At 42.3% G+C, this 16,086-nt stretch overlaps 1 non-coding gene and 2 pseudogenes across 1 annotated transcript; all 3 read right to left on the reverse strand.

Moving 5' to 3' along the window:
* Nucleotides 1–12,554: 12,554 nt before the first annotated feature.
* LOC105710243 (ataxin-2-like) lies at nucleotides 12,555–14,309 on the reverse strand (annotated as a pseudogene).
* Nucleotides 14,310–14,585: 276 nt separating this feature from the next.
* On the reverse strand, nucleotides 14,586–15,304 carry LOC135272273 (ataxin-2-like; annotated as a pseudogene).
* LOC135273456 (U6 spliceosomal RNA) lies at nucleotides 15,270–15,376 on the reverse strand. Its single transcript, XR_010341258.1, has one exon. It is a non-coding gene; the product is annotated as a U6 spliceosomal RNA (small nuclear RNA).
* Between the last annotated feature and the right edge of the window lie 710 nt (nucleotides 15,377–16,086).

Raw genomic sequence — 16,086 nt, forward strand, 5'->3', positions numbered from 1 at the left:
CAGTCAGTCCTCACCACTGCCTTCAGGCAGGACCACACAGAAACCACCCTCTTGTAGATGAGAATAAGCCTGGTTTTTGTTTAATGATTTCCAGACATCAGTGCATCCACCGAGAGCTGCTTCCCCTCCTACCTGAGAGAGAGAGAGATTTCCCTAGGGGCTGACGGAGAGTTAGAAGGCTCCGGGGCCTACCTGCCACCTAGGCCTCCTTTGCCTCCCTGCTGCTCCCTTACAGACCATGGATGCCCCTAAGGAGGAAATGCGCAGTGATGCTGTCGGCTGGGGGATGATGGGGGATCCTGTGCATCTCAGTTATTTGGCAGTTAACTAAGAATAGGAGACCCAGAGTTAAATTCAAGCCACTCTCTCCAGAGAGTGAGATCTCAAACCTTATCTAAATATTCAACTCCAGTATTTAACCACTTCCCAGGAGAGAGTTCTTTTTGGCTAATCTGATTCCCAGATGCAAAAGTATAAGCCCACTTGATTTGGGGTTTTCATCATAAAAGATGGAGTGCAGCTGGCTCTCATTTTCTGAGCAATATCCCTTAATAGATCTGAAGGCTAATTTTAAATGTTCTATACCCTTCTGCGATCTGTACTAACCAACCCCAGACCTTTTTGTTTTTTGTTACGGCCTCTCAATGTTCAAACCCTCTTCCCAACTCTTCATCTCACTTTCAAGTTCCAGGGACCAGACTGGAATTTAAATGAAAAGTGATCACTTGAACAGCCAAGGGTAATTATATTTACAAGTTGAATTCTGTTTCAACAAATACAATGACAACATCCAACCTGATCTCCTGAGGCGTTTTGCATGTCTCAACAACTAGCTCATGTTAACAATGCTTCACTGATAGAAAAAAATGTTTTTTGTTGAGGAGAAAATTATATATACTAGATGTGTTCACAAGTTGCCATCCATTTTGAAATAAAACTGTGTAACTAAGATATTGTTCTCATTAAGTAAGTGTATGTGTATTAATTAACTTAGAATATGTCTAAAATAAACCTCAGTGTCACCAGTGAGGGCTACTAATAAGATGATATTACTTTAGTGTTCAAAATTGTGTAAAGAACTCTGAGTTCTCGTATCATGTGACTGCTAGGAGTCAACTTTTTCCTACGTTCAGTGGCAAGTAACAAAAGGTCTACTAGAGGATTAAAGAAGTAGGGACTCTTTTTTTTATTGCATTTTGGGTTTGGGGTACATGTGAAGAACATGCAAGATTGTTGCATAGGTACACACATGGCAGTGTGGTTTGCTGCCTTTCTCCCCATCACCTATATCTGGCATTTCTCCCCATGTTATCCCTCCCCAACTCCCCAACCCCCGCTGTCCCTCCCCTATTTTCCCCCAACAGACCCAGTGTGTGATGCTCCCCTCCCTGTGTCCATGTGTTCTCATTGTTCAACATCCGCCTGTGAGTGAGAACATGCGGTGTTTGATTTTCTGTTCTTGTGTCAGTTTGCTGAGAATGATGGTTTCCAGGTTCATCCATGTCCCTACAAAGGACATGAACTCATCATTTTTTATGACTGCATAGTATTCCATGGTGTATATATGCCACATTTTCCCTGTCCAGTCTATCATCGATGGGCATTTGGGTTTGTTCCAGGTCTTTGCTATTGTAAACAGTGCCGCAATGAACATTCGTGTGCATGTGTCCTTATAGTAGAACGATTTATAATCCTTTGGACATATACCGAGTAATGGGATTGCTGGGTCAAATGGAATTTCTATTTCTAGACCCTTGAGGAATCGCCACACTGTCTTCCACAATGGTTGAACTAATTTACACTCCCACCAACAGTGTAAAAATATTCCTGTTTCTCCACATCCTCTCCAGCATCTGTTGTCTCCAGATTTCTCTCTCTCTCTTTTTTTTTTTCCCCCACAAAATAAGGAGCCTTAGGTGGGCAGTTGCTGGGATTGGTCCACGTAGTTGTGCAATGAAGCCATCAAAAACCAAGCTTTTTCTCTTTCCACACTACCATTTTTAGGTTGGCTTTTGTCTCCATGCCTTTTGCTTCATGAATACAAGATGGCTGCTGGAAGACTGGGCAAGGTGGCTCATGCTTGTAATCCCAGCACTTTGGAAGGCCAAGGCAGAAGGATTGCTTGAGCCCAGGTGTTTGAGACCAACCTGGGTAATATAGTGAGACCCTGTCTCTACTAAAAAAATTTTTAAAAGTTAGCTGAGAATGGTGGCATGTACCTCAGGAGGCTGAGGCGGGAGGATAGCTTGAGCACAACAGCTCTAGGTTCCAGTAAGCTATGATCATACACCACTGCACTCCAGCCTGGGCAGCAGAGTAAGACTGTCTCAAAAAAAAAAAAAAAAATCTGATAGAGTTCCAGACTTCATCTGTTTGTTCAAGATAGGAAGAAGCGGAGAAGAGGGAAGGAAAGCGATGCTGGCTGTTAACTGTTCTAGAGCAAAGGGCTACCTCAGGGTGACTCAGTGTCCTCAATGCTAGAAATCAAACTGCTAGCAAAATTTTAAAAATCAGTTCTGTTAACAACATAGTTTGTCCATACTCATTTAGTCATTCATTACTGATTCAACAGGTAGTTTACAATAGCCTTCACCGCATTGTAACATGCACTAATAATTGATAAGTGAGAGAAAGGATAATTTTATATGTTTTTTAAAATAGTTTACATTTTTATATTTTTGCACTTGCAGAAATGTCTGGTTCACTTTGAAGAAGGTGGGAGACAGAGAATCTAGGCATTTACATCTTGGTTAGGTGACCAAATATCCTGGGTGGGCTAGGATAGGGGTTTCTAAGATTTTCTGTCAAATCAATTGACATAAAAGGGGACCTAATACTGGATTTTCCTTTAAGTAATTTCTCCCCAGTCTTAAAATAGATTAGAACAAACTGTAGGATGATTAGGCCCACTCTGTATTTAGAATTTATAGGCTTCAATGGAGTAAACAGTCCATCAGCACCTCGTAAATTAGGATGTGCTTAGATCACAACACAGTGAAACACAGGTAGCAGCAGTCAGGCTGGTCAGGCCCAGGTGGCCCCAGAAAGAGATGGTTTAATGTCAGCCTTCAATGTAAGATGCAGGTCTAGAATCCCAGAGACCTAGACAGGGCCTGGGGGAACAGGAGCTCTATGATTAAGAGCAATTTGTTTAATATCTAAGAGCAAAAAACTACAGTATTCTAGACCTGAGGCTTTAGTGAAAAATAAGATTCAACATTCAAGACTTTGTTAGAAAAGCTCTGAATTGCACAGCTGATTTCGCTCTATCGATAAGAACATTCTGAGACTTAAGTATCCAGCCCCTCTAGACCTGGGGACCCCCAGTTGATAGCCTTATTGATAAAATTTAAAGTCCTATGCCATTGTCCCGTATAAAACATTTAACTTTCACAAAGAGAATCAGAAAAGTTTAATAATTCGTTTTTATCTTTAACTTGAGGTTTGAATATGTTAATTTTATTAATTTGGCCAAAAATGAGAAGAGAGCCATATCAAAAGAAATCTGAAGAATGTTCTCAGGCTCTCAAGAAAGCTAAATGGACGTGAACCTGAGGAGCATGCTGTGTTGTTTGGTTTGAGCATAGAAATTATATCCTGTCTCATTCTGGCAAAAAATAAAAATACAATTATGAATAAATGATTTGGACGTTCTTTTTAGTCTGAATTTTCTTACGAAGCTTGGAAAACTTAGATTTAAGTAGATGGAATCTTTCAAACCCAATTTGTCTTTTAGTTTAAAAAGAGATCATGTGAATTTAAAGAAAAATATTAGTTTCTATGCTTTAAAAAACTAGCTCATGGTTTTCCCCAAATCTGTTTGTTCAGTTTGTTCTAAAGTTAAGTCCTAAGTACAATCTTTCTGTGAACAAGGGTTCTCTGGTTTTAGATATAGACAAATTCCCATTAACCATCCTGACATCTACAAGGGCATGGCAGTAGATTTATTGATCACAAAAGTTAACTTTTGCTGTGTAAAAAACCACCCACAAACTTTGTGGCTTAGACAACAGCCATTTATTTAACTTACAGTCCTTCATAACAGCAGTTTGGGGCAGAGTCTGCTTCTCCAATTGTAGCAGTGGGGCTCGTCCACGTATCTGCAGTCAGCATCCAGCTTAGCTGAAGTCTGTCTGGTCTAGGGGGTCCTCAACTGGGACAGTTTGTCTTTGTTCTTGGTCTTTTATTCTTTGAAAGACTAGCACAGGCTTGGTCATGGGCAACTGGACAGGTATCCAGGGAGAGAGAGGAAATGTTCAAGGTCTCTTGAGGCCTGGGTTCAGAGCAGGCACGTCATTACTTCTTCTAAATTATTGGCAAAACAGGTCCAGACCAGACTTGAGGGGAGGGTGAACCGAGTGTTTATAGGAAGACTTTATAGGAAGGACTGCAAAGCCCTATTACCAAAGAGATAAATGCAAGGGGGAGTGAAGAATTTTGGTCACTTTTGCATCTAGTACAGAAAGCGTGGATAAATCAATAGAAACCTCTCTCTACTACTAGGGGGATAAAAGTCTCCAATTGTTCATTCATGTGCCAGGCCTTGTAGTAGGCAATAGGGATAGTGCAGGAGATACTTCAATAATAGATCATTACTATGCAATGTAAATTATGAAAGAACAGGCCTGTCCTAGATAAATAGAAGCAACTTGCCCCAAAATTTTATGCCAAGACAGGTTTTCTATTTGGTAAAAAGCAAGATATCGCTAATTTTTAATTTATATAGATTATTTTTAAAAAATTGATCATAATAACCATATTTGGAGATCTGCCTTCATTTCTCCTGGCTCTAGCATTTATGTTCCAAACAGACGAATTCTGTTTTCCTTACTGCTGTAGCCTTTTTGCCTTCAACAGTGTCTGACAGGTACCTGGTACTCAATAATTATTTAAATGTTGCCTTAAAGTCCCTTTGTAATGGAACTGTGTGGACAGCAGACAAGAGAAGGCAGTGACAATGGTGCTTTCGTGGTGGAGGCAGAATCTTCTGTGTGTTCTCATTGGTGTATACGAGTATCTTTGTTCTTTTCTGTTGCTTATATAATTTTTTTTCTGGTGTCATGATTTAATAAGAGGAAGTGTAGCAAAGTAAATATTGCTCACCTGATGCAGTGATCATCATTTGCAGCTATGGTTGGCAGTGGGGTGAGATTGAGGTAAAATAAGGGATACATTTTTGGTGTTTGGATCAATGTGTTTGTAAATTGGAGAATATGGCAGTCATAGCAGAGAACAAACAGAGGAACAGACACTCCATTTTTATTCTTCAGGAACTTCAAGTCTAGGTTTTACTTTCTCACTCCTGACCAATGGCAGTGACTTTGGAGGGAACATGGGACCATTGGCTGATTCTTTTGGTTATTCACTCATTTAGGTACATATTCAACAAATATTTACTGAGTTGGGATAAGGAGAAGTGATGTGATGGATGAAGTTACAGCTGGGTTGGGAGTCATGGGGGCAGGAAGACACTTAATCCAGATTTAAGAACTCAGGAAAAGCTTCCTGCATGAAGCAGCATCTAAACTGAGTTCTGAAGAATAAGTGGAGTTAACCGAGCACTGAAGAGAATTGGGGGAGAGTGCATGGGCCAAGGGAACAGCTTACCTTGCAACCTACTAGACACAGGTGAGGGGATACAACACCTGAGAAGACCTGAAAAGAGATGGGTGTAACTGTATTGCAGAATTGATGGGCAAGAGATGAGAGAAATGAGGTAAGACAAAGAGGCAGGGGCCTGACCATGCTGGAGACAGGAACCCGGGTGAGAAGTGATGGACGCCTGCCAACCGCGGATCAGAGAGAGGACAAAAAGCAGATGGATTCCAGATTGTATAGAAGGTGAAATTAACAAGACTTGGTGATGAATTGGACTCCAGGAAAGAGGGGTCAGGGATTCTGGTTGACATGAGGGATGATGGAGACATTTACTAAAATAAAGGATTAAGAAATTTTGAATGGGATAAGATATTGCTAATAAGTTGAGATCACCACAGACAGGCTATTTTTTCCTTCCAGGGTCAAACTAAATATCCATTTTAATCTGATCTCAAATGGAAAAAGCTGGGTTCTGGATTCAGCCAGACTCAGTTCAGACCTGTGTGCCAGGCTTTGTGATATGACCCTGGACAAATTACAGAGGATCTCTGAGCCTTCCTTCATTGTGAAATGGAGAAAATAACAGTACTTATTTCATAGAGTCATGATTGGAGTTAAATAATAATGCATATAAAGTGCTTCACACAGTGTCAGGTTCAATAAATGCGAGCTAGAATTGTTGTGTCTGAAGATGGTGGAAAGAGATGGCAAGAGAATTAGGTGCAAAGGCTGCTCAGAAAACTTAAGAGGAGTGGAGCTAGGCGGGAAACGAGAAATGGGGAAGAGATCAAGCCTGGGGAAATGTAGTGGGCTCTGACCCCCAGACTTTTGCCAAGACAGTTTATCCCAATGAGAGTCTGATGCAAGATGTGCTTGCTCCCCACCCCAGAACAATCTGAGCTGCTTCCCCCTAGATCCAGTCCCTTATTACTCCTGCAGCATCTGTCTTTTATCTGTTTCCCAAATTCCCAGCACTAGATGCTAATGCTCCAAAAAGTGCACATTACAGACTTCCTTCTTTCCACAAGAAAGAGTTTGGGTTCTACAGCACTGCATTCAAGTGCACAGCTCTGGACTCTCACTGCCTGTACTCCCATCTAACCACCAGCAAACATTGGCCGTGGGCAAGCAACACCTCTATGTGCCCTGGTTCCTAATCTAAAAACAGTAGTAACCACTAAGAAGGTTTATGTGAGGATTAAATGAGTTAATAGTTCTAAAGCACCTAGAGCAATTGCTAGTCCAAGTTCAAGTTAGCCCTGAGTAAGTGTTAGCTATTATCACAGTGTCGGAAGAAACCCAGGAGAGCCAGGCGAGTACCCCTTTGGGCCCTATGTCCTGAACCAAAGCAGTGTCCAAACCAGTGGCCAAGGAGAGGCAGCCAGTGGCGTGGGATAGCCCACCCTGCGGTGGGAGGAGATAACAATGGCAATACTTACCAGTTCTCAGCTGTTCTTTCAGTTAAGTTCACGATTCATGGGGTAGGTATTATTCCCTTTGTAGAGACAAAGCAACTGAGGCTCAAATAAGTTAAGGATCTTTGCTGACGTTAGAACCCAAGACTTGATAAGGATATTAACATCTTATTCTGCTGGGAAAAGTCAGAGATCAACTGAAATATCGTTTGGGAGCCCATGAATGGCCAGAGTCCAAATGGCACACCCAAGAAAACTAAAAATGGCAGGGAGTGGGAACCCACAATTCTGGTGTTCTTGATGGAGATTCTTTTGTTTGTGTGACAGTTGCCTCTCTGGGACCCTGCAGTGCTCCCCCCTCCCCACCTGGCTTGAGTAGGGGCTGCACGATCACATGTGCCCATCCCCTTTTCCAGCCCAGCTGACCTGGCAAGCCGCCAGCCTAACAGCCAGGGCATTTGAGGAGGCCTGATTTCAATAAATTTCTATTTCCTGTAGAAAACCGGTTTTTTCAGTGGCTTTGTAACCCAACCATTTTTGATCACATCAGGACTAAACCTGGCAGCCAGCTTGGCAGCTTGTGCACAAACTGCATACAAAGGCAGACTGTTCAGCCTTTATTGTAATTCAAAGCAACTTAAGGAAAAGGGAGGGACAAAAAGAAAAGAAAAAGTGAAAGAAAAGAAATAAATCCAATCACATTATATAATTACAGAATAGAGTGAACTCTTAATTGTCTTTAGGGAAAATACAGAATCAATTAACCTCTCTGTCTGTTTCCTTTTTCTCTTTGATTCTCTCAATGTTTCTCACACAGGCACACGCACACACGCATGGGTGTGCACACACATGCACACACGCAACAGAAGAGCAGACAAATAATGAATTCCAACTTGAAGTCTTTTTTCCCTGTCTTCGCTTTTTCTTTACCAACACATCTCACATTCAAGGAGAGTTGGAGAAGTAAAAACCAAGAAAATCCTGAGGGAAAGAGCATGTTTAAAGGATTTCAGACACAAGGAAAAAAAATAAAAGTAGGTCTGAGAGAGTGAATGAGGATGAAGAAAAACTAAATGAGTAGCAATAAGAATTCACATCTTAAAAATCATCAGATTAAGAGAGTTTGTGAAGTTAGAAATTATATAAATCAAATGATTAGAAAGCATTAGATTTTTAATTCTCAGAAAGCGTTACGTGGCGAGCTATGTCTTAGGTCTCTCTTTCTCAACTTTTCTCTGCCCTTTTCTATGTCCTTCTTGGGTCATGAATGCTTGTATCTCAGAGTACCTATTAGAGTCTCTGCCTACATGCCAGACAGGCCACCTGACTAGAGCCATGTTTTACACTTATAGCCTTCTTCTCAGCTACATGGATAAACTAGTGTGTGCGTGAGGATGTTACTATGCTCCCATGTCATTTTCACATTGTTCTGGAGAGAAGATGTACAGCCATCGTATTAGAAATTCTAGGCACCTGGGCAGGTCTGTTGGGGGGATGTTTTCTGCATGAGCACTCCTCGTATGTTTGATCATCATAGGGTGATTCAGGATTTATTTATAGCAGAACAGACCTTATTGGGTATATATCATTAGGAAGGACAATGGCCAGGTGCAGTGACGCATGCCTGTACTCCCAGCACTTTGGGAGGCGAAGGCAGGAAGATCACTTAAGCCCAGGAGTTCAAGGCCAGCCTAGGCAACATAGCAAGACTCCATCTCTATTTTTATTAGAATAAATTAATTTAATTTAAAAAAAGAAGGACAAGCACAGAGTCTTATTGGCATTGAGGGTCAATGAATGGCCTGAATTATTAGGGTGTGCAAATTGAAATAATGTAGGATTCCACAAGGGTTTTGAAGGCAATGACTATGGATTTCAGGGTAGGGAGATAGCTAAGTGGGCAAACGACACAAGTGACTTAAACCAAAAGATTGTACACATGGCCAGGTCAAAAGGTAGTTAGGCAGAAAATGAGTATGGATAAGGGAATAAAACCGAAATTTCGATTTAAGTAGGGAATAAAACAGAAATGTTGATTCAACTGAACAACTTTCTATCGAACAACACCATTATGTCCTTGGCATGTGTTGGATTTGAAATTATAAGACACAATGCTTACCATCCATATTTCAGTCTCCTTGGGGTTGGGGGTGTTAAGTTGTGTACCACAGTATAAACACTACACATGAAACAAGTAGAAATGGGTTTTTAACTGAGGCAGAAATGGGAAAGGTAAATATAAGAATCACCTAAGAAGCTTTTTCAAAACATATCCTAGACTTACTGAATCAGAATCTCTGAAGGGAGGTGGAGATAAAAATGGGCTTGCCTAGTTTGAAAAGCTTCCCAGGAGATTCAGGTGTATTGAATTAGACTGGTACTTGCCAGCCTTACCTGATTAAAAGAATCACCTGAGAATTGCTGGCAAGATGGCCGATAGGAACAGCTCCGGTCTGCAGCTCCTAGCAAGATCGTCGCGGAAGGTGGGTGATTTCTGCATTTCCAACTGAGGTACCTAGTTCATTTCATTGGAACTGGTTGGGCAGTGGGTGCAGCCCAAGGAGGGCGAGCCAAAACAGGATGGGGTGTCGCGTCAGCCAGGAAGCACAAGGGATCAGGGAACTCCTTCTCCTAGCCACTGAAAGCCATTAGGGACTGTACCATGCACTCCGACTCAGATACTGTGCTTTTCCCATGGTCTTCGCAACCCACAGACCAAGAGATTCCCTCTCGTACCTACACCACCAGGGCCCTGGGTTTCCAGCACAAAACTGGGCAGCTGTTTGCACAGACACCAAGCTAGCTGCAGGAGTTTTTTTGTTTTTAAATACCCCAATGGTGCCTGGAATGCCAGCAAGACAGAACAGTTTACTCCTCTGGAAAGAGTGCTGAAGCCAGGGAGCCAAGTGGTCTGGCTTGGCAGGTCCCACCCCCACAGAACCCAACAAGCTAAGATACACTAGCTTGAAACTCTTGCTGCCAGCACAGCAGTCTAAGCTCAACCTGGGATGCTGGAGCTTGGTCGGGGGAGGGGCGTCCACCGTTGCTGAAGCTTGGGTAGATGATTATACCCTCACAGTGTAAACAAAGCCACCAAGAAGTTCAAACTGGGCAGAGCCCACCCTCACTCAGCAAGGCTGCTGCAGCCAGGCTGTATCTCTAGATTCCCTCCTCTCTGGGCAGGGAAACTCTGAAAAAACGGCAGCAACCCCAGTCAGGGACTTACAGGTAAAACCCCCACCTCCCTGGACAAAGCACCTGGAGGAAGGGACGGTTGTGGGCGCAGCTTCAGCAGACTTAAATGTCCCTGCCTGGCAGCTCTGAAAAGAGCAGCAGGTCTCTCAGCACAGCTTTCCAGCTCTGATAAGGGACAGACGGCCTCCTCAAGTGGGTCCCTGACCCCCATGTATCCTGACTGGGAGACACCTCCTAGTAGGTGCTGACAGACACCTCAAAGAGGAGAGCTCTGACTGGCATCTGGCAGGTGCCCCTCTCGGACAAAGCTTCCAGAGGAAGGAACAGGCAGCAATCTTTGCTGTTCTGCAGCCTACACAGGTGATACCCAGGGAAACAGGGTCTGGAGTGGACCTCCAGCAAACTCCATCAGACCTGCTGCAGAGGGGCCTGACTGTTAGAAAGCCAACTAACAAACAGAAAGGAATAGTATCAGCATCAACAAAAAAGATGTCTACTCAGAAACCCCCTCCAAAGATCACTGACTTCAAAGACCAAAGGTAGATAAATCCATGAAGACATAGAGAAACCAGTGCAAATAAAGAAGAAAAGAGAGAAGAATCAAATAGATGCAATAAAAAATGATAAAGGGGATATCACCACCTATCCCACAGAAATACAAACTACTATCAGGGAATACTATAGACACCTCTATGCAAATAAACTAGAAAATCTAGATGAAATAGATAAATTCCTGGGCACATACACCCCCACAAGACTAAACCAGGAAGAAGTCAAATCCCTTTCTAGACCAATAACAAGTTCTGAAATTGAGGCAGCAATTAATAGACTGCCAACCAAAAAAAGTCCAGGACTAGACAGATTCACAGCCAAATTCTAGCAGAGGTACAAAGAGGAGCTGGGACCATTCCTTCTGAAACTATTCCAAACAATAGAAGGGAATTCTCTCTAACTTATTTTATGAGGCCAGCATCATCCTGATACCAAAACCTGGCAGAGACACAACAAAAAAAGAAACTTTGAGGCCAATATCCTTGATGAACATTGATGCAAAATCCTCAATAAAAGACTGGCAAACAGAATCTAGCAGCACATCAAAAAGTTTATCCACCACAATCAAGTCGGCTTCATCCCTGGGATGCAAGGCTGGTTCAGCATATGCAAATCAATAAATGTAATCTGTCACATAAACAGAACCAATGACAAAATCACATGTTTATCTCAATAGATGCAGAAAAGGCCTTTGACAAAATTCAACAGCCATTCATGCTAAAAATTCTCAATAAACTGGGTATTGATGGAACGTATCTCAAAGTAATAAGAGCTATTTATGACAAACCTACAGCCAATATCATACTGAATGGGCAAACGCTGGAAGAATTCTCTCTGAAAACCAGAACAAGACAAGGATGCCCTCTCTCACCACTCCTATTCAACATATTATTGGAAGTTCTGGCCAAGGCAATCAGGCAAGAGAAAGAAATAAAGGGTATTCAGTTAGGAGAAGAGGAAGTCAAATTGTCTCTCTTTGCAGATTACATGATTGTATATTTAGAAAACCCTCAGCCCAAAATCTCCTTAAGGTGATAAGCAACTTCAGCAAAGTCTCAGGATACAAAATCAATGTGCAAAAATCACAAGCATTCCTACACACCAATAACAGAGAGCCAAATCATGAGTGAACTCTCATTCACAATTGCTACAAAGAGAATAAAATACCTAGGAATATAACTAACAAGGAACGTGAAGGACCTCTTCAAGGAGAGCTACAAACCACTGCTCAAGGAAATAAGAGAGGACACAAACAAATGGAAAAACATTCCATGCTCACGGATAGGAAGAATCAATGTCATGAAAATGGCCATACTGCCCAAAGTAATTTATAGATTCAATGCTATCTCCATCAAGCTACCACTGACTTTCTTCAGAGAATTGGAAAAAAAACTACTTTTTTGATTCATATGGAATCAAAAAAGAGCCCACATAGTCAAGACAATTCTAGGAAAAAAGAATGAAGCTGGAGGCATCACACTACTGGACTTCAAACTATACTACAAGGCTACAGTAACAAAAACAGCATGGTATTGATACCAAAACAGATATATAGTCCAATGGAACAGAACAGAGGCCTCAGAAATAACATCACACATCTTCAACCATCTGATCTTTGACAAACCTGACAAAAACAAGCAATGAGGAAAGGATTCCCTATTTTTTGTGGGGGAGGGGCCAGATCACATGTATTTGAGTGGGAAAGGGAGACAGGCAAATGGCATAACACACAGGGTTTCCTAGCTGGGAGAGCCTCTAGCTGCTTACCAATAACCTTCATATTCTACTTTGCCTTCACAGAAAGTTGGCTAAAGCTGGCTTACCTGAGGTACATGGACCATGTCGGGTGGATTGGTATATGCCAGCTGAACATGAGAAGGATGGATCATAAAGACAGTCTGTTGTGCTGCTGAGAAACTATTCTGTGGCAACTGCATGTTGGAGGTAGGTGTCATGGAGGGTGGGGTTGGCACAAGCCCTGCATGGTAAATGGCTGGGGACTGCTGCTGTGGACTGGCCAGATGGAGAGCCTGGGCGGCCTGGTGCTGATGGTGCTGAATAGGACTGGGTGCAGGATGACTTCCACCATGTTGGCTTTGCTCCTGTCCAGTGGGGGTAGCTGAAGGCTGAGGGTGTGGAGTATGTGGGTGCGGGATAGTGTTAGGGTGCTAATACTGCTGGGCAAGGGAACCCATAGAACCATAAATCGCATGTGTCTGCTCATGAGCCCCCTACTGAGTTGTTGAAGAAAATACTAAACCAGGCTGGGCGTGTGTTGGTGGTGCCATCATTCTAGCATTACCCCGCATTACAGAACTATAGACATGAGAAGCTGAGACTGATAATGTGGCACCTGCTGAACAAGGGGCTGATTTGGGAACTGCTGAGGACTGTAGGCAACATATTGCGTGGTGTAAGCTGGTGCGGTGGCTGCAGTCAGTGGGCCCGCTGCTGATGCTGGTGCATCATGGCACTCTGATGATGCTGGTTTTGCTGCTGTTGGGGCATATTTGGTACATACCTCAGCATTCCAATTCTAGGTATTTAACTTTACCCGTTCTGTATGTCTTGGCTTGATTCACTGGCATGGACATCATGGATACTGGGTATAAAGGTTGCATGTCTGGGCTCACTGGGACAAGATACATCATATTTTGTGCAGAACAAACAGGCTGAGTATAAACTGGAGTTGGCTGTTGATGACCCACCACAGATGGGCTAGGTTGTGCTTAAGGCTGAGGTGAAGTTGGGGTAGTAGAAGGCTTTGGCTGAGGGAAGGAACGTGGGTTGAACTTCTTTGCATTGGGATTCAATGTTGATTTTCTAACTTGCTTAGCTGCGTCTTTCTTCTCTTCCTCATCATCTTTCTCTTGTTTACATGCTGGACTGGAATCTGAACCCCTTGGGAAGTGACCTCACGTCCCCTCTTGTGCTCCGTGTTACTAAGTATTGAAGGGGAAATGCTGGGGCTATTTGGCTTGCTGCTGCCACTGGTACAGTTGCTGCTGCTATTTTTTTATTATATATTTTTATTATATATTGCACTTTAGGTTCTAGGGTACATGTGCAGATCATGCAGGATTGTTGCCTAGGTACATGCATGGCAATGTGGTTTGCAACCTCCATCCTTCCGTCACTTATATCTGGCATCTCTCCCCCATGTTATCTCTCCCCAACCTCCAAGAATCCTTAGCATTTGGTTCAATTTTGTCTTTGATCAAATCTCTTGATTTCTCTCTCTCTCTCTCTATTTTTGTTTAATTGATCCATAGATTCATAAGTAGAACTTGGCTGTAACCTAAAATCATTTTTAAATTTCTTTAAATCATCAATCTGTTTTCTATGTTCAGAAACAATTGGTGATATACCTTTATTTTCAGCTTTTGAGAAGCAAAGTGATGCTTCATTGGGCTTAATATTTTCTTTATTCCTTGCAGGAGAGTTCTGCCTCTGATCTTGAAGCCTAGAATTTTTAGCCTCACCAGAAGGGGTAACAGCTCTGTTCGATGCAGGATTAGCAGGTGTAGGAGATGCAGCTGGAATAGACATGGCAACAACTTCAGTTAGAATAATACCAGCTTGAGGAGAAGCAAGAACTGGCCCACTGGGGGTATTTCCAATACTGTTCTGTCTAGGAAACATGGGTCTGTGAGTTTTAGGGGATAATCTTGGAACCCCACTGACCACTGATCACCACGTTCCCCCTGAGGGGCTGGTCCTTGCTACTGGAGGAGTAGCTGCTTCACTGGGTGGATTGTGGGATACAAATTCTAGGCCACTGGATATGGAACCCCTCCCAGCAGAAACTCTGTGATTTTGAGGATGTCACTGGGCCTCTGGGGACATCCTTGGAGGCCCTCCACTAACTACTCTTTGGTTTGAACAAGAATTCAGGTTGAAATCTGAAGTGTGAGAAGTGGATCTTGATGGCATGGAGCCCAATCCTGTCTGGCCCATATGCAGTGAATTCTGTCTCCCACTTCCCCAGGATATGACTTCTCTATTTCTTTGTCTGGGAGGAATATATTTATTTTCCCTAGTGTTTATGCTGTGCCCCTCATGTTCACTGGAATTTCTCTAAACTTCTCTGCTGTCTATTTTTCTTCCTCACTCCTATGATCATTTTCCAGGGCCACTCAAGCTCTGTACTGGGCACTTGACTCAATTTCTTCAGCTAACTGGTTTGCCCTTGCTTCCTATTTTAAAAATTCTTCTAAGTTATCTCTTTCTAAGGGTACCATATACAAAGATAAACTGCTATCATGCGTAGACACTACACCATAATTTTCTTCATTATATCAAAACATATTATTGGGATCCCATCCATTAGATACATCATTTTCCAAAGCCTCACATTCCTCATTGGCTGTGAGTTCACCTGCATCCCAGGGCTCCAGGTTCTTCTCTTTGTGTTTGCCATTCACTTTAGCACGGATAGCAGAGTCAGTAAAAGCATCTCTTTTTGCATAACTGGAGTCCCTATCTTTAAACTGTACAACAACAAAGTCTAAAAATATGGAACGCTTCATGAATTTGCATGTCATCCTTGCATAGGGGCCATGCTAATCTTCACTGTATCATTCTAATTTTAGTATATGTGCTGCCGAAGCGAGCATAGGATTCCCTATTTAATAAATGGTGTTGGGAAAACTGGCTAGCCATATGCAGAAAACTGAAACTGGATTCCTTCCTTACACCTTACACAAAAATTAACTCAGTATGGATTAAAGACTTAAATGTAAGACCTAAAACTATAAAAAAACATGGAAGAAAACCTAGGCAATACCATTCAGAACATAGGCATGGGCTAAGACTTCATGACTAAAACTTCAAAAGCAATGGCAATAAAAGCCAAAATAGACAAATGAGATCTAATTAAACTAAAGAGCTTCTGCACAGCAAAAGAAACTATCATCAGAGTAAACAGACAACCTAGAGAATGGAAGAAAGTTTTTGGAATCTGTCCATCTGACAAAGGGCTAATATCCAGAATCTACAAAGAACTTAAACAAATTTACAAAAAAACCCAAACAACCCCATCAAAAAGCGGGCAAAGGATATGAACAGACACTTCTCAAAAGAAGACATTTATGCAGCCAACAAACATATGAAAAAATGCTCATCATCACTGGTCATTAGAGAAATGCAAATCAAAACCACAATGAGATACCATCTCATGCCTGTTAGAATGGCAATCATTAAAAAGTCAGGAAACAACAGATGCTGGAGAGGACGTGAAGAAATAGGAATGCTTTCACATTGTTGGTGGGAGTGTAGATTAGTTCAGCCATTGTGGAAGACAGTGTGGTGACTCAAGAATCTAGAA

This window comes from Aotus nancymaae, unplaced genomic scaffold, assembly GCF_030222135.1.
Source record: "Aotus nancymaae isolate 86718 unplaced genomic scaffold, 86718_ANA_hifiasm-v0.15.2.pri h1tg000007l, whole genome shotgun sequence".
In the NCBI taxonomy this organism is placed as follows: Eukaryota; Metazoa; Chordata; class Mammalia; order Primates; family Aotidae; genus Aotus; species Aotus nancymaae.